The sequence below is a fragment of the Castanea sativa genome, chromosome 6, assembly GCF_040712315.1.
Source record: "Castanea sativa cultivar Marrone di Chiusa Pesio chromosome 6, ASM4071231v1".
Classification (NCBI taxonomy): domain Eukaryota; kingdom Viridiplantae; phylum Streptophyta; class Magnoliopsida; order Fagales; family Fagaceae; genus Castanea; species Castanea sativa.
In genome coordinates, this window is record NC_134018.1 from 5,570,001 (window position 1) to 5,586,537 (window position 16,537).

At 38.9% G+C, this 16,537-nt stretch overlaps 1 pseudogene; it reads left to right on the forward strand.

Moving 5' to 3' along the window:
* Window positions 1-1,054, forward strand: part of LOC142641691 (ABC transporter C family member 3-like) — an 11,892-nt pseudogene extending 10,838 nt beyond the window's left edge.
* The last annotated feature ends 15,483 nt before the right edge of the window (window positions 1,055-16,537 follow it).

Here is a 16,537-nt window from a genome sequence, read left to right on the forward strand (position 1 = left end):
TACTAAATAATGGTTAGTATGACCATATGATTTGTTTTACTCCTATATCTTTTGTTCATTCAGTTCTTTCATGGTTAGAATGATTTCATTGTAATCCTATGGTCTGATATAAAGGAAAGCGTGAAAGGGCTGGATACTAAAGGATTCCTTGAATTCAAAATAAAGACTCTGGAATCCACCAAAAGAGAGATAATAAACAAACTAAACTTTTACAGATAACAGACTTATTTAAACGCTTCCTAAAACTCATTTTCCTAGTAAAAATATTTCTAAACAAATTCTAAATGATGCACTCCATGATAGGACTCTAATTTGACTAGAAAAACATTAAAATTACCTAGAATGAAGGAAATAAAAGGCCCAAGCGTAGACGTTTGAAGATTACATAAAAACATCAAAAAATTAACAAATGATAAAAATAGACTATATTTTGTCTAACACTAAATCTTCGTCCAACAAGATTAAAAAAATCATCATCTTTTGCTCAACTTGTAGCAGAGTACACTGTGAGGGCAAATTCGAGTTTTGGAAAGTAAAGTGGCTATGAATATTTGTGCCCTGTTTGACTCTAGCAAGTTGGTTGACAATGACGAAAATTCAGTGGTTCTATGGTTATGCTACTAAATAATGGTTAGTTTGACTATATAATTATATCTTCTGTTGTTCTTTCATGGTTAATATGATTTCATTGTAATCCTGTGGCTAAGCAGATTTCTCTCAATCCTGGTGCAGGGCTTATTGAGGAATATAAATTCTCCAACTAGATTGTTATCTTTTGCTCAACCTGTAGCAGAGCATACCATGATGTGAAATTCCAGTTTCAGGAAGTTGAGCAACTAAGCTTATTTGACTCTGGCAAGTCTATTGACAACGAGGAAAATTCAGTGGCTTTGTGATCTTGTTTGGACTATGCTGAATGATATTGACGGGATTTTTGTTGATGTAACTGGTGGTTGCAGTGTGTTTTAGCCTTTTAGGCATATTGTAAGAACAAATGGTGTATACTTAGTAAATTTCAGATCATAATAGATATTGATGAGGCTCATGAAAGTAACTAAGTTGTAACTTTAGTGCTTGAAATGAAGCATATATGCTGGACTTGATTGATGGCATTTATTCTTCCAAAAAGTAATGACATTAAAACAAATGAATAACTGGCTTAAAAATTACATTTGTATATTCATAGCCTTTATGTTTAAAAAGGCTTTCGCTTAAATCTAGCTATACCAAAGTGGATTGAAATGTAACTCAACAAAGCATAGCAAAAATAAATGTTATGCTTAAGATTTTAAATACTAAAAGTTTGAGATTTATATATATTTTAAATAAATTTGGAATTAGATTAGTGATTTCAACCCAAATATGTTTTTTTCCATTATGTAGGTGCACAAAAATAAATCAAAGTGTACTAAAATGAACTGAAGTGATCTGAATTGGACCAGATCGAATAAAGTGGACCAAATGGACAGATAAGACTAAATGGACCGAAGTGGATGTAATGGACTGAATGAGACTAAATTGGACAGTATAAGACCAGTGTGGATTGAATAGGATTGAAGTGGACAGAATAGAACCAAAGCAGACAAATTGGACCGAATAGGACTAAAGTGGACTGAATGACTTGGATAGAACTGAAGTAGATCAAAGTGGATAGAATGAAACGAATAGGACCAATGTGGACTAAAGAGGACCAAATGAATCAAAGTAGACAGAATGGACCGAATAAGACCAAAGTGCACAGAATAGGACTAATGTGGACAAAATAGAGCCAATGTGGACTGCAGTGGACTAAATATAACCAAATGGATCAAATTAGACCAAATATAACTTCAATGGACAGAATACACTAAATAGGACCGGATATGACTAAATTGGACCGGATATGACTAAATTGGACCGAAGAGGACATCATAGACCATATAAAACTAATGTGGACTGAATAAGACTTTTGAACATTTATCTTTTTTATTGCATTTTTAGGGCTCATAATTCTAATTTTTAATGTCTATTTTAGTATTTTCTTTGTATTTTTTAACTCAAAACTAAAGAGTTTAGCACAAATATAATAAAATTTCATAATTTTCAACCAAAAAAATTAAGAAACAAAATGAATTTTTGAGCTAAATTTGAAATAAAAACCTACAAAAAGAATCAATTTAAGGCCCAATTAGTCTAAAGATGGACTGAAATTGACCAAGTGGATCGAATTGAACCGAGTGGACAAAATTGGACCATTGAAACTGAAGTAGACCTAATTGGAACGAATAGAAATTGTTTAATTTCTAAAGGGAACATATTATCTTCAAAAAAATTTAGAGAATAAATTATACATTATATCACAATAAAAAATAATTTAGGGTCTAAGACTAGTCAATATATATAAGCAGAGCCCTCATGTGAAAAAGTACGAAGTTTTGCCAAGTGACGCATTCTATACAAAGAGAATTGAAATATTCAAGTGCCACATCAGAGATAAAAACAAATTAAATATTGACTTTTTGTTTCATTTATTTCAATGTTTCAAGACTTTTCTAATTAACAAATAAATATTCTTTGTATCATTTGGTTCAATGTTTCAAGACCTTTTGTTCCTCACACATACACACAAATACTCTTTGCATTTTAATTTACCATGTTCACCTCTTGTATTTCTATTCCTTTAGATATCTACCTATGACCCTTCATGTCATCCCAAGTCAAATACTCACAGACCAAAAACGATATTATTTACCTTTAATCTTTCGACGACATTTACGTAGCTCTAACATTGTTGTCTCATTTAATCCTAATCCATATGAGTTGGTTACAACCAAGGAATGAAAGTTTGCATTTTATATTGAATATCAACGACAATTACAATTTTGATGTAAAGGTTGAACATTGTGGATTCGTAAGTTTTGTATATGATATGATTAATTGTGAGTTTTTAAGATATATATTTTGTTTTAGAATTAAGGAGAAAGAGAAAGATTCGTTCTATATCCACCTTTATTCTTTAATATTGCTCTAAAGTTTTTTTTTTTTTTTTTTTTCTTCTTCTCATTACTTCAATTGAATAATTATAATGGATCTCTGTGTACAATTTGTAATTGTTGCTTTTTATGATGTACTCATTTCTAATAAAGTTTTATAACAATTAAGTTATAATACATATACAATATTTTCTAAAACCATCTTACATAAAACATTACAACATTGTCTGTACATCGCACGGGTAATTTACTAGTTAATAATAATTGTGAAATGATAAAATTGTGTTTTTGAAAACAAAATTTTACGAGCTAACTGAAATGGTGTTTTAAATAACACGGTTTCGACCGAACCGTATGTGTAATTATCAAATATCAATGCTATTTACCAGTTTTAGAGTTGGCCAAAGAAAAAGTCACGTGGGCGGTGTTCATGGGCATAGTTTTACACTGAAAAGGACGGCATCCGACAGTCTATAGTCCCCGGTTATGTCCAGCACAGCGATACAAATGAAAAGGTTTGAGTCTTTTCCGGAATTCCAGGTTGATTTTTCTGTCTTTGCGTTTGTTTTTCTCTTTCTTTTTATATCTCAAAAAAAAAAATTCCTTAAAAAAAGAAAAGCTGTTATTTTTGTCCTCCTCATTTTTGCCATTTCCTAAGCTTCTTTATCAGAACACACTCACACATGCATTTGAGTCACTGTCCAACAACGTAGTCACCACTTTTTTACGATGAAAGCCGGCTTTATTTTCACTCTATGTCTCAGACTCTCACATTTTGGACTATAGTTCTATAAATATGATGAAATCTTTAAGTGTGCAAGAATGCATATATATGTTTAAGGCTATACTTTCAAATGGTAAGTCACTTAGTCCATGAAGTAAAGTTAGATGGTGAAAAGATTACTACCAATCTACCATCATCAAAATTGAACTATAGGATTATAAAAAAATGATTCGGGAAAAAAAGAAGAAGAAAAATGTTTAGTGAAAGCATGCACATCATATCAGATCTATCAATCTTATAGAAAAACCAAAAATAATTGTAGATAACAAACAAAATAAATCATGAAACGTTTTAAAAATTTCAAGAATATTTTAGTAATAAAGTTTTAGTTGTGATGAGGGATGAAGACACTCAGACCGTCCCTGGATGGTCATCACACCGGCAGCCGTCCAGGAGTTAGCATCAAGACGAGGCTAACGCGCAAGGCCGTCCTTGGACGAAAACAAAGCTACATCTCTCGTCCATGGGATGCGCACAGCCCCGTCCTGAAGGGACTCATCCACATGAAGACCCTTGGACGAGGCTTTTACACTTTAGAATTACTAAGTACATTTTACCACTCCGTAATTCACGCATAACTTCAGGCGATCGTTGTATGAGAGAATATAACTCCTAAACGGTTGTAGGAGTTATCCATGAACCCCCAACCTCCTCAAATTCAGGAGAGGTTATAATTCCAATAACTGCTCCTAGGACATTATATAAACACCCGTTCAGACTAATGAAAGGTACGTTTTGATTGCTTCCAAAAAATTGGAAATCCAAAAATATAGAGAGAAAACTAACTTTGCCATCGGAGGGTTCTTGGTCGGCAACCCCAGTCACCTTTGATCGCTTTTCTTTCTTTTTCAGGCCATTGAGAGAGCAAGTGGTCCTTTCAAGTCCGAAGCATCCAGCCTACTGATTTTCTTCACATCATCAGTTGGCGACGTCTGTGGGGAATAGAAACAAACACTATTCGCTGTTCTTTTCATTCGACTATGTTTTTGTTGTCAAAGATTAGCCTTTCCTAGACGAAATGCTGAATGGTTCGAACAAGATCAAGGGCTACCAGCCCAGACCACCAAGAGAGTAGGGATGCATCTAGCAATCCCTTTCGTGATTGCAGGTCAGCGCCTGTCATGCAATCGCCTTCTATTCAACATATACAATCCATGACTGCCGCTATGGCAGAACTGACCCGTCAGAATCAGGAGTTGAATAGGGAGATCAACCTTAGGAGGCAGCGCTAGGAAGGGCACACAAAGAGACGAGCCTAGAGTCAGGAAGGCGGAGGAGAAAATGTCGAGTCCGAAATTAGACAAGGGGTACCGCTTCAAGAAAAGTGCCACACTTGGAAAGAGAAATGGACCAGATGAGGAAAGCCATGGAAGAGATTAGCGAGAACATGAGGCGGGCGAACCCAGTGGATGATATGGTTCACCGAATAGACTCCCCTTTCACAGCTTCCATCAACAGTCATCTCCTACCTCCAAAATTCAAAATACCTTCCTTGGATTCGTATGATGGAAATCACGACCCGTGTGACCACATTGCTACTTTCAAGACAACCATGCACCTTCAAGGGGTTTCGGACGAGATTATGTGTAGAGCTTTCCCCACCACACTTAAGGGACCAGCGCGGGTGTGGTTCAGTAAAATACCCCCAAACTCGGTGGGATCGTTTGAAGAGTTGAGTAAGTTGTTTGTCAATAATTTCATTGGAGGACAGCGCCACAAGCGTTCCTCTTCTAGTCTACTGACTATAGAGCAAGGAAAAAATGAGAGTTTGCGATCCTTTATTACCCGGTTTAATAGGGAAGCCTTGACGGTGGACAAAATGGATGACAAGCTGTTGCTGGCCGCCTTCCATAACGGGGTCAATTCTGACTTGTTCATTCATAAGCTCTACGAGCAGGAACCACAGACTATGGCCGAGCTCGTCCATTCGGCCCAGAATTTCATGAATGCTGAGGACGCTATCATAGCCAAGAAAAGAAAAAGGGCAGAGCGCTCAAAAGCAAGCTACCATCGTTACTCAGATCAGGGACCTCGTCCTAAGAAAGCTCGGGTAGACGAAAGAAAGACAAGGATGGGAAGAGGGCAAGTTCCTCCGCGAGGAATCAGCAATACACGCCCTTGACCATGCCACTAGAGCAGGTTCTTATGCAGATCAAGGATGATACGTCCTTGAAGTGGCTGGATAAGATGAAAGGAGACCCTAACAAGCGCAATAGAAGCAAGTACTGCCGCTTTCACAGAGATCACGGGCATGACACGGACGAGTGCTTTGACTTGAAGTAGCAGATAGAGAATCTCATTAGACAAGGAAAGCTAAAAAACTTCCTTGGACGAGGCCAAAGAGATGAGAAACTGAAAGCTAAGGTGGAAGAGTCATCACGACCCCCACTAGGAGAAATAAGGGTAATTATAGGAGGGAACTCGACAGTGCAGTCATCCAAGTCGAGGAAGACATACTTGAAGTTGGTGCAGAACATCCAACTGTCTAGACGACTGCCTAGGACGAGGGAAGTAGACAAGCAGGCTGTTACATTCATGGACGAGGAAGCAGGACGACTTCACCACCCACATGATGACGCGATAGTCATCACTCTGTTCATTTCTAACTACATGACCAGGAGGGTGTTGATAGACAATGGCAGTTCTGCAAACATTCTTTACTACCCCGCCTTCCAGCAAATGAGGCTAGGACGAGATCAGCTTCGACCAGTGAATTCGCCATTGGTAGGATTCAGAGGAATGAAGGTGCAATCGGTGGGCACCATCACATTACCAATGGTCGTTGGAACACATCCACAGCTGATAGCCAAGGAGATAAATTTCCTTGTTGTTGATTGTGCATCGTCGTATAATGCAATTATTGGAAGACCAACTCTGAATAGCTGGAAGGCGGTAACCTCTACCTACCACTTGTCTGTCAAATTTCCTACCGAGCATGGAGTGGGCCAAGTACAAGGAGATCAATTGGCCGCCAGAGAATGCTATTTGACCATGCTGGCGATGGACGAACACATGCAGGCAATGAGTATAGATGGGAGAAGGATCACAGCCAAACCCACTGAAGTGTTAGAAAACGTCCCCTTAGACGAAAACCAGCCTGAGAAGTTTACTAGAATTGGGGCAAGTATGGAAGAGGGGGCAAAGCAAGCTTTGGTTCGATTTTTGAAGAAAATCCTTGACGTCTTTGCATGGAGTCATCAAGACATGCCTGGCATTGATCCAAGTATTATTACTCATAGTCTGAACGTGTGTCCTTATTCAAAACCAATGCGCCAGAAGAAAAGTGTTTTTGTTCCTGAGTGAGACAATGCCATCAAGGAAGAAGTACAGAAGTTGGTTGTCACAGAGTTCATCCGAGAAGTTTATTATCCAGACTAGTTAGCGAACGTGGTCATGGTGAAGAAAGCTAATGGCAAGTGGCGAATGTGCGTGGACTTCACCGACTTAAACAAAGCCTGCCCCAAGGATAGTTACCCCTTGCCACGCATCGACCAAATGGTGGACTCAACGGCAGGTCACAGAGTTCTTAGCTTTATGGACGCCTTCTCAAGTTACAACCAGATAAAGATGGATAAAGCGGATCAAGAAAAAACCTCATTTATTACAAGCCAAGGGTTGTATTGCTACAAAGTGATGCCCTTTGGATTGAAAAACGCAGGGGCAACTTACCAGAGGCTGGTTAACCACATGTTCCATCCCCAAATCGGGCGAAATGTGGAGGTTTATGTAGACGACATGTTGGTGAAAAGCAAAGATGAGGACAATCATCTAAACGACCTTCAAGAGACCTTTGATACACTGCGGCGGTATAACATGAAATTGAATCCAACCAAGTGTGCTTTCGGAATTTCGTCGGGGAAATTTTTGGGGTTCATGGCTTTGCATAGAGGAATTGAAGCAAATCCGGACAAAATCCAGGCAATACTGAACATGGAGCCATCGAAAAATATCAAGGAAGTCCAGTCTCTTATCGGACGAGTCGCTGCCCTCAACAGGTTTGTGTCAAAAGCTACTGACAAATGTTTGTCATTCTTTAAAGTCCTCAGGAAGGCATTTGAATGGACGGACGAGTGTCAAAGGGCCTTCCAAGACTTGAAGACATATCTCATGACAGCGCCGCTGTTGAGTCCGTCTGTACCTAGAGAAGAGTTGTATTTGTATTTGGCAGTGTCCCCACACGCAGTAAACTCAACATTGGTCAGAGAAGAGGGGAAAGTCCAGAAACCGGTTTATTATACAAGCTGTACAATGAGAGGAGCAGAAGGACGATACCCGATGATGGAGAAGCTAGCCTTTGCATTAATCACGGCTTCTAGGAAGTTGAGGCATTATTTCCAAGCTCACATCATTAACGTCCTGACAGAACATCCTATAAAGAAAGCAATGAAAAAATTGGAAGCTACTAGACGGCTAATACAGTGGGCTGTCGAACTTAGCGAATTCGATATCAGATACGTTCCAAGGAGTGCGATAAAGGCACAGGCATTAGCAGATTTCATCGCAGAGTTCACCCCCAGCCAGGATGAGCTGGACAAGGACGAAGGTGTTAAAAAATGGGTGATTAATGTTGATGGATCGTCCACATTGTATATAGGAGGAATTGGAGTTATACTGAAGTCCTCTAAGGGTGACAAGCTGGAGAATGCGGCCCGTCTGCAGTATCAAACCACCAACAATGAGGCTGAGTACGAAGCTCTACTCAAAGGATTGGAATTGGCTAAGTCCTTAGGGGCGGAGTCGGTAACAATTAGAGGAGATTCTCAGCTAGTCATTAACCAAGTAAATGGAATGTGTGATACTAAGGAAGATCGAATGAAGAAATACCTCAACAAAGTGAAACGACTTGCACGAAAATTTTCAGCTGTAAGTTTTGTTTAACTCCCTAGGGAGGAAAATATGGAAGCAGACGCCTTGGCAAAAGCAGCTTCGGCAGGAGTTACAGACGAGTGCGACAACGTCCAGTATATGCCAAGCATAGACATCCCTGACATATAGCAGATAGGAGGAGGAGAAAATTGGATGAGTCCAATAGTGATTTATCTTAAAGATGGAAGGGTCCTAGAAGACAAAGATGAAGCAAGAAAGTTGAGGGTCAGGACAGCCAAGTACATTTTCATAAATGAAGTGCTATACAAGCGAGGTTTTTCCCAACCTTACTTAAGGTGCTTGGCTCCTGACGAGTCAAACTATATTTTGAGGGAAGTTCATGAAGGAGCATGTGGAAATCATTCGGGAACGAAATCGCTAGTCCATAAGATCGTCCGTGCCGGCTACTATTGGCCTACAATGCAGGCAGATGCTAAAGCCTATGTCAAGGTATGTGACCAGTGTCAGCGCCATAGCAATGTACCTAGACAGCCGTCAGAGTACTAGACCCCAATGATGGCCCCATGGCCCTTTGCACAGTGGGGACTGGATATCCTAGGTCCCTTCCCCATGGGAACTAGGCAAATGAAGTTTTTGGTGGTAGGAATCGATTACTTTACCAAGTAGGTAGAAGTCGAACCTCTTGCATCAATCACTCAGCAAAACGTGAAAAATTTTGTATGGAAGAATATTCTATGTAGGTTCGGAGTACCCAGGGTATTAGTATTGGATAACGGACGTCAATTCGACAACGCACCCTTCAAGGACTTTTGCGATCATTTTGGGATCAAGAATCACTATTCCTCACCCTCCCATCCACAGGCAAATGGACAAGCAGAAGTAGCCAACCGATCTTTGCTAAAAATCATCAAGACTCGGCTTGAGGGGGCAAAAGGGATATGGCCAAACGAGGTACCAAGTGTTCTTTGGGCCTACAGGACGACCGTACAAACTCCGACAAGAGAGACCCCCTTTAAGCTAGCCTACGAAAGTGAAGCCGTTATACCGACAAAAGTTCATATGGCTAATCATTGAGTGATGAAGTATTAGGAAAAAGAGAATGAGGAACAACTTCGTCTTGACCTCGATCTTGTTGATGAGGTAAGAATGGAAGCGGAGCAAAGGACAGCAAGATACAAGAATCTTATAGCCAGGCAGCATGATGCCATGGTGAAACCCAGATGGTTCAGTGTGGGGGACCTTGTCCTCAGAAGAGTCTCCTTAGCAACTAGGAACCCAGCTCATGGAAAGTTGGGACCCAATTGGGAAGGACCCTACAAGGTAATCAACTGCAAGAGGCTGGGGTCTTACTACCTGGAAGCTCTTGATGGGCAAAAGTTAAAGCATCCCTGGAACGTGGAGCACCTAAGGAGGTACTATCAGTGATAAGCAGGGACGAGGGAAGTTAGTGACGAAGTTACAACTGTGATCTCGCTTATATTTATTGTTGTTTTCTTACTACTGTTATAGTATGTATTAAGAATAAAAAGTGCATTAGTTCTTAAACTTTTGCACCATTTTACAGACCAGCTTATGAAAGACAAGGCTATGTATTTTCTAAACGTATTTTAATAAGGCACTAGCTTATAAACATGTGTCATACTTGTGGACAATGTTCATATAATAATATAGTTTGGATTTCTAATGTATTTAATGCATAAATCTAATTTCCATAATAATACCCACAGAATGGGCAAAAGCCTAAGACGAATAGAAATCTTCGGATGCAGAAATACTCGTCCAAGTTTTCCTTTAAATAGGGATAAAGCAAAGAGAAAAAAAAAAGTTAAGGCATACTCGTCCAAGCTTTCCTTTAAATAAAAGGCTTTCCTTTAAATAAGGATAAAACAAAGAGAAAAAAAAAAAAAGTTAAGGCATACTTGTCCAAGCTTTCCTTTAAATAAGGATAAAGCAAAAAGGCTTTCCTTTAAACAAGGATAAAGCAAAAAGAAAAATGCAAGGCCCACTCGTCTAGGAAAGAAGGCAGGCGCTAGGGCATAACATTCCAAAGACGAGCAGCTAGTCAAGACGCCTCAATGTCTTGCGGGAAGACGAGTAATAATTGCCTAAAGGATAAGCAAAAATAATGCAGTCATCATTATCGTCCTAAGTGGGTCGTTCATAAAGAAATCACATAGACGATCATTCAACACTTAGAACAATAGCATAAATGATAAAAATAATGTATAATCTCGTCCATGAAACAACGATAACAGACGAAAATAGATATTCATTAGAAATTAAAGAGGGTAGACGACCACCGTCCAAAAACCCTTATAAAATACGCCTTAAAAGGCAATTGTCAATAAACTCGTCTAGAGCACTCTAGATGAGGTAATTGTACTTTAATAAATTTTAAGAAAGAAAAAGAAGAAAGGGTCCAAAAACAACGGACCAAAAGAAAAACAACATAAACAATAACACTAATTTTAAAATTTTCCATCAAGAAGGGAGGGCATCAATGTTGGGATCATCCTGAGCTAGTTTGGTGGAGGTGTCGTCCTCAATGTTAACATCGTCTGAGCCTGTTTGGAGAAGGGAACTTGTAGCAGTGCCAAGGTTAAGTTTAATGGAGCTAAAGTCAACTCTAGGAAAGTTGTCTATAGCATCCATCCTAAAATCTTCAAACCCTACTGCATAGTTAGTGTCCAGCAGGTCAGTAAACTCCTTGGACGCCTTGAACTCCTCCACTGCCTCGTCTTTAGCTTTCTCGAGGAGAAGACTCAACTCATCATTCTTCTTTTGAAGAAGGTCAAGACGGTCGTCCTTCTTGGCAGCATCGGATTTCAGCTCCCCCACCAAAGCTCTCAACCCCTCAGCCTCGTCCTTGGCCTTGTTTGCCACCTCGGCCCAAGTCCTGCAGTCGTTTTTAATCTCTTCTATTCTTTTCTCTAGAAGGATCCTCGTCCTGTCCATCTTTGTGGCCTATCTGAACGCAGCTATGAACTTCGACATTGCCTACATGAAAGATAAAAAGGTTCAAGAGACAAAAATAACAGTGGATAACATGGCTAAACCAAGACAAGATAAAGATGCTCACCTTAAAAAGGTCATGGACGCCGGAGTGCTCAAACTCCTTCAAAGACATGTCGTAGCACGCAACCACGTCCTCGCCTATTATAGCCTCTTGGAATCGTTCCCAAGCCAAATCCTCATTCTCCAATAAGTTTGTAGAAGTCCTTTAAGGAGGCTGGGACGAAGCAAGAGCAGGGGACTTGGACGGGGTAACGCTAACAGGCGTGGACGAGTCGATATCAACGACTGGGATGGACGGCTGGGAGGAAGGAGGATCAGGCCTGGACGACCCTTGCTTGGCTTTCTTTCCCCGACGACTGGGCAAGCTTCCCAGGTCCAAGTTTTTGGACAAGCTTTTCCTCTTGTCTTTAGCAGCAGGACGAGGTTAGGGTTGAACTTCAGGCCTAGCCATCTCGTCAATCACCTCCTTTCCCTTATTTCCCTTCATGGTTACCATTCCTAAAAAAAAAAAAAAATACATGTACACATATAAGTATCTATAAAAATAAAATATTTATATGTACCTTAAGAAAGAAAAGCACTCACGTCTACGGACAGTTTGCTCATGCGCGAGGGCTTCGACGGATCTCAAGGCCGAGTCCCTACCTGTGCAAACGTCGAAGAGTCACCAACGACTGAAAGTTTCTCTCGGGGTGTAGACGAGCCCTGTGGACGCGATCACGGTGGAACTTACTCAAAAAAGGTCGTCTAACAGCTGAAAAAGGAAGAGGAAAATTAAGGTTAGACCACTGTTTAAAAATAAAACACAACAAGATCAATAAAAATAAAAATAAAAAAGAACGAAGGAAAAACATGACATACCTTCTTGACGAAGGTTGCCTAATTCTCCAGTATAAGGAGCAAATGAATCTCTACCAACCTCAATAGGATGCCCCGCCCAGAAACCAGAGACAAAGAAAAATTATGTCTTCCAGCTTCTGTCAGACGAGGGCAAAGACTTAATCAATCTACAGTCATTGCCCCTAGCTGTAAATTGATAAAGGCCTAGAGATTGACTTATCTCGAAGGGTTTATAACAGTATAGGAACTCGTCCACGGTGATAGGACAGTTCCCATCAAATACCTCTCTCCATAAGACTTGCATAGAGACAATAAGTCTCCATGCGTTGGGGTTAAGCTGACACACTCCCAAGCCCAGCCTAGTGAGTAATTCCCTTGCAAAGGCATTCAAAGGAAGTCTGAGCCCCCCTAACAAGTAAGCTTCGTAAACATCTATTCCAAAAAGAGGTTGGCAACACCATTCACCTCAGACGGCTAACCTAGGATTTAGGTCGTCAGGAATTTGGAACCAACTCCTAAGAGCATCTAAGCTCCTCTCGTCCATCCTAGAAGGGATCTCTATAGCACAACTATATACAGTTTCCTCTTCATCCAAATGGGAGGACGGCAGGATGCTCGTTGAGGTATCAGCCCCAGAGTCTGCCCTCGTCCTAACATTTTCTTGTAAGGTCTCGATGGGAATTCCTGGGACGCCAGAGGTATATTCCTCTGTTGTGTGGCCACTACTACTACTATCGTTACTAGAAGTATCATAACTAGAAGAATCGTGATACTCGTTTATGGCTTTGACTACACTGTCGCTAGACGAATAGGAAGCCATTGAGGATGTCCTAACACTTAAAAAGGAAAGTTTGAGAGTTAAAGTAAAGGGAATACCTAGCTCTAGAAGGATGTCAAAACAGAAAATCTGAAAAAGTGAGAGGGGCACGAGAGGGAAACCACTATTTATAGGTAGAAAAGTCTTGGTATCCACAACGACGAGGCCAATGGGAAAGTGACACGTGGCGCCTACCTCGAAGGGGTAAATCGACGCGGCCAACCACCTATGAAAGTATGACACGTGGTGCGCTTCTTAAAAAAAAAAAAAAAAAAAAACAAAACAAAAGTGAAGAAAAGACTCGTCCTAAAGTCTGGTGATACGCTGCATACCCCCTGGACGAGGGGGCAACTGATGAGGGATGAAGACACTCAGACTGTCCCCGGACGGTCATCACACCGGCAGCCGTCCAGGAGTTAGCATCAAGACGAGGCTAACGCGCAAGGCCGACCTTGGATGAAAACAAAGCTACATCCCTTGTCCATGGGATGCGCACAACCCCGTCCTGAAGGGACTCATCCACATGAAGACCCCTGAACGAGGCTTTTACACTTTAGAATTACTAAGTATATTTTACCACTCCGTAATTCACGCATAACTTCAGGCGACCGTTGTATAAGAAAATATAACTCCTAAACGGTTGTAGGAGTTATCCATGAACCCCCGACCTCCTCAAATCCATGAGAGGTTATAATTCCAATAATTGCTCCTAGGACACTATATAAACACCCGTTCAGACCAATGAAAGGTACGTTTTGATTGCTCCAAAAAAATTGGAACTCCAAAAATATAGAGAGAAAACTAACTTCGTCATCAAAGGGTTCTTGGCCGGCAACTCCGGTCACCTTTGATCGCTTTTCTTTCTTTTTTAGGTCATTGAGAGAGCAAGTGGTCCTTTCAAGGATGAAGCATCCAGCCTACTGATTTTCTTCACATCATCAAGTTGAAATAGTATTTTAAATTTCTTAAAACTACTTTATGAGCTGAATTTCAACTAGTAAAACATATCATAAAATATTAATATACTTATTTTGAGTTAAAGAGCATATTGTATGATGTATAGAGCTCACATTATGCACATAGCATAAGTGAACAAGACCAAGTATTTTCCATACGATACAGAAAATGTTGTATTCAATGAAATGAAACGAATATGTTTTATGTACTGATCGGATGATATGAGATTTAAATTCATCAGGTAGGTAAACAAACTAATGACAAAATAGATTAAATGACACAATAATCTGAAAGAAATTTTCTAGAGAAGCACTGATAATAAGAATAGATGGAATGATGTATGTGGTTTTTCTTTTATTGGGACTATGATTTTAGATTTGAACCTTAAATATTTTTGTTGAAAATACGAAGAAATCCATTTTGATCTTCAACTTTTCAATGACATGGAAATGAAATGGACAAAAGAAATGACAATTGAATCAAGGTACTACCACAAATATAAAGTTAGTCAAACATGTGCGAGGAAAGCTGAAGAAAAGAGATGCATGCTTGTAATGCAAGTGGCATATGAAGATTAAACTGATTAAATTCAATGATTGAAATGTGATCTAATTGGGACTAGTGACTTTCACAATGCCACAAGATTTTCAGGGAACTAGTGGGAGACTGAGAAGTACGTACATAAAATAAAAAAATAAAAAAATAAAAAAAATTTACTATATGGCCAGAAATTATAAATAGATAAATTCTCCAACCATGCATTGAATTAATCAATTTGCTTTTTAATAATTGAGTCGAGTCATATTGAGTATTAAATCATTAAGATTATTTTATTTTATTTTTGTGAAAAAATCGAACTTAATCCTTGGAGATTGAGATGCACTTGCCTTGAAACTATCAACCTTTGCTCCATCACCCCTCTCAACTTTGAGTTAGATTATTTATTTAAGTTTGGAACTTATTTTTTGAACAAGCTCAAACTTATTTATGTACTATACTTGATTAACTTCCTACACATATATAAACCACACATATATAAAGTAAATAAATATTATGACTGAAAATTTCTATGATTAAATCTATATTGATGATTAATACACAAATTGTTTAGAGTATACTGTTTGAATTAATTAGATAGATTGTTTTTAATTTGTGATCTTATATTATGGCTAGAAATCATATATAATTTTTACTAAAAAAATGGAGACAAGTTATTTATGTGCTAGATTAAGTGTTTTTTTTTTTTTTTTGGAGAAACAAGATTTAGTGTATTTCTAAATCAATTGATTAATAATCCATGTTAGAGACTACCTTAAAATTTTCTTCACCTATGTCATAGTAAATGATTTTTCTCGTTTGCACAGGACAAATAGTCCAAAATGAGACAAAAAAGAAGTCAAAGTTGGTGTTCTGTGGGCATTGTTTTCACTTTTAAGTGGTGAGAAAGACAGCATGACTCACCTGCACAACGATTGAAGGAGGAAAATGTTTGCGTCATTTCAGGAACTTCATGTTTATTTTTCCGTCCGTATGCGTTTTTCTTTTTCTGTTTTAAATCACTGAAAATTTTTTCAGCTATTTTTATTTTCCTTTTGACCTTAAAAAGAAAGACTAAATTAATGTTTGACACAGTATTTACAATATTATATTAGATATCTATATTTTTGTGGATATTATGAGTCCGTTTGGATAGAACTTATTGCTGAAAATTGAAAACTGAAAACTGAAAACACTGTAGTGAAATAATTTTTAAATGTGTAAATAGTACTACGGGACCCATTTTTAATAAAAAATTGCTAAAAAAGTACATATACAATGCGCGCACTGCGCACTTGTCTCCGCAGCAGCAAAAAAAAAAAAAAAAAAAAAATGGAAAGTAGCAAAACGCGGACGCAGCTACTTTCAGCCGAATCCAAACACGTTCTATGTGAGAGAGTTTGAATTACGTTGGATGTGAAACAATAATGCCCAAGACAAAAAAGAGGAGAATCACTTAAATAGTTCAGAGAAAAACGATTAATATACCCGTAGGTAAGAAAGATAAAGGCCAAAAATTATATTATTAAAAAAAATAAAATGTCAATTAAGAAAGTATCTGAAAATATAGTGTTAGATGGAGTAGAATGGAGAAGAATATAGTTTTGGCACAATTTTGTAGTTGTCTTTGACTTTTTGTGTTGCCTGTGTCCTTTTAGTTAATCACGCAAACATTGACGCCCATGTCGAGAAAAATCAACCCGCAGACGTTCTGTTGTTATCCATTGCATGAATCCCCAATGAGTAAGCTAGGAACATCACTTTTAGCGCAACTTGGTGCCATAACTC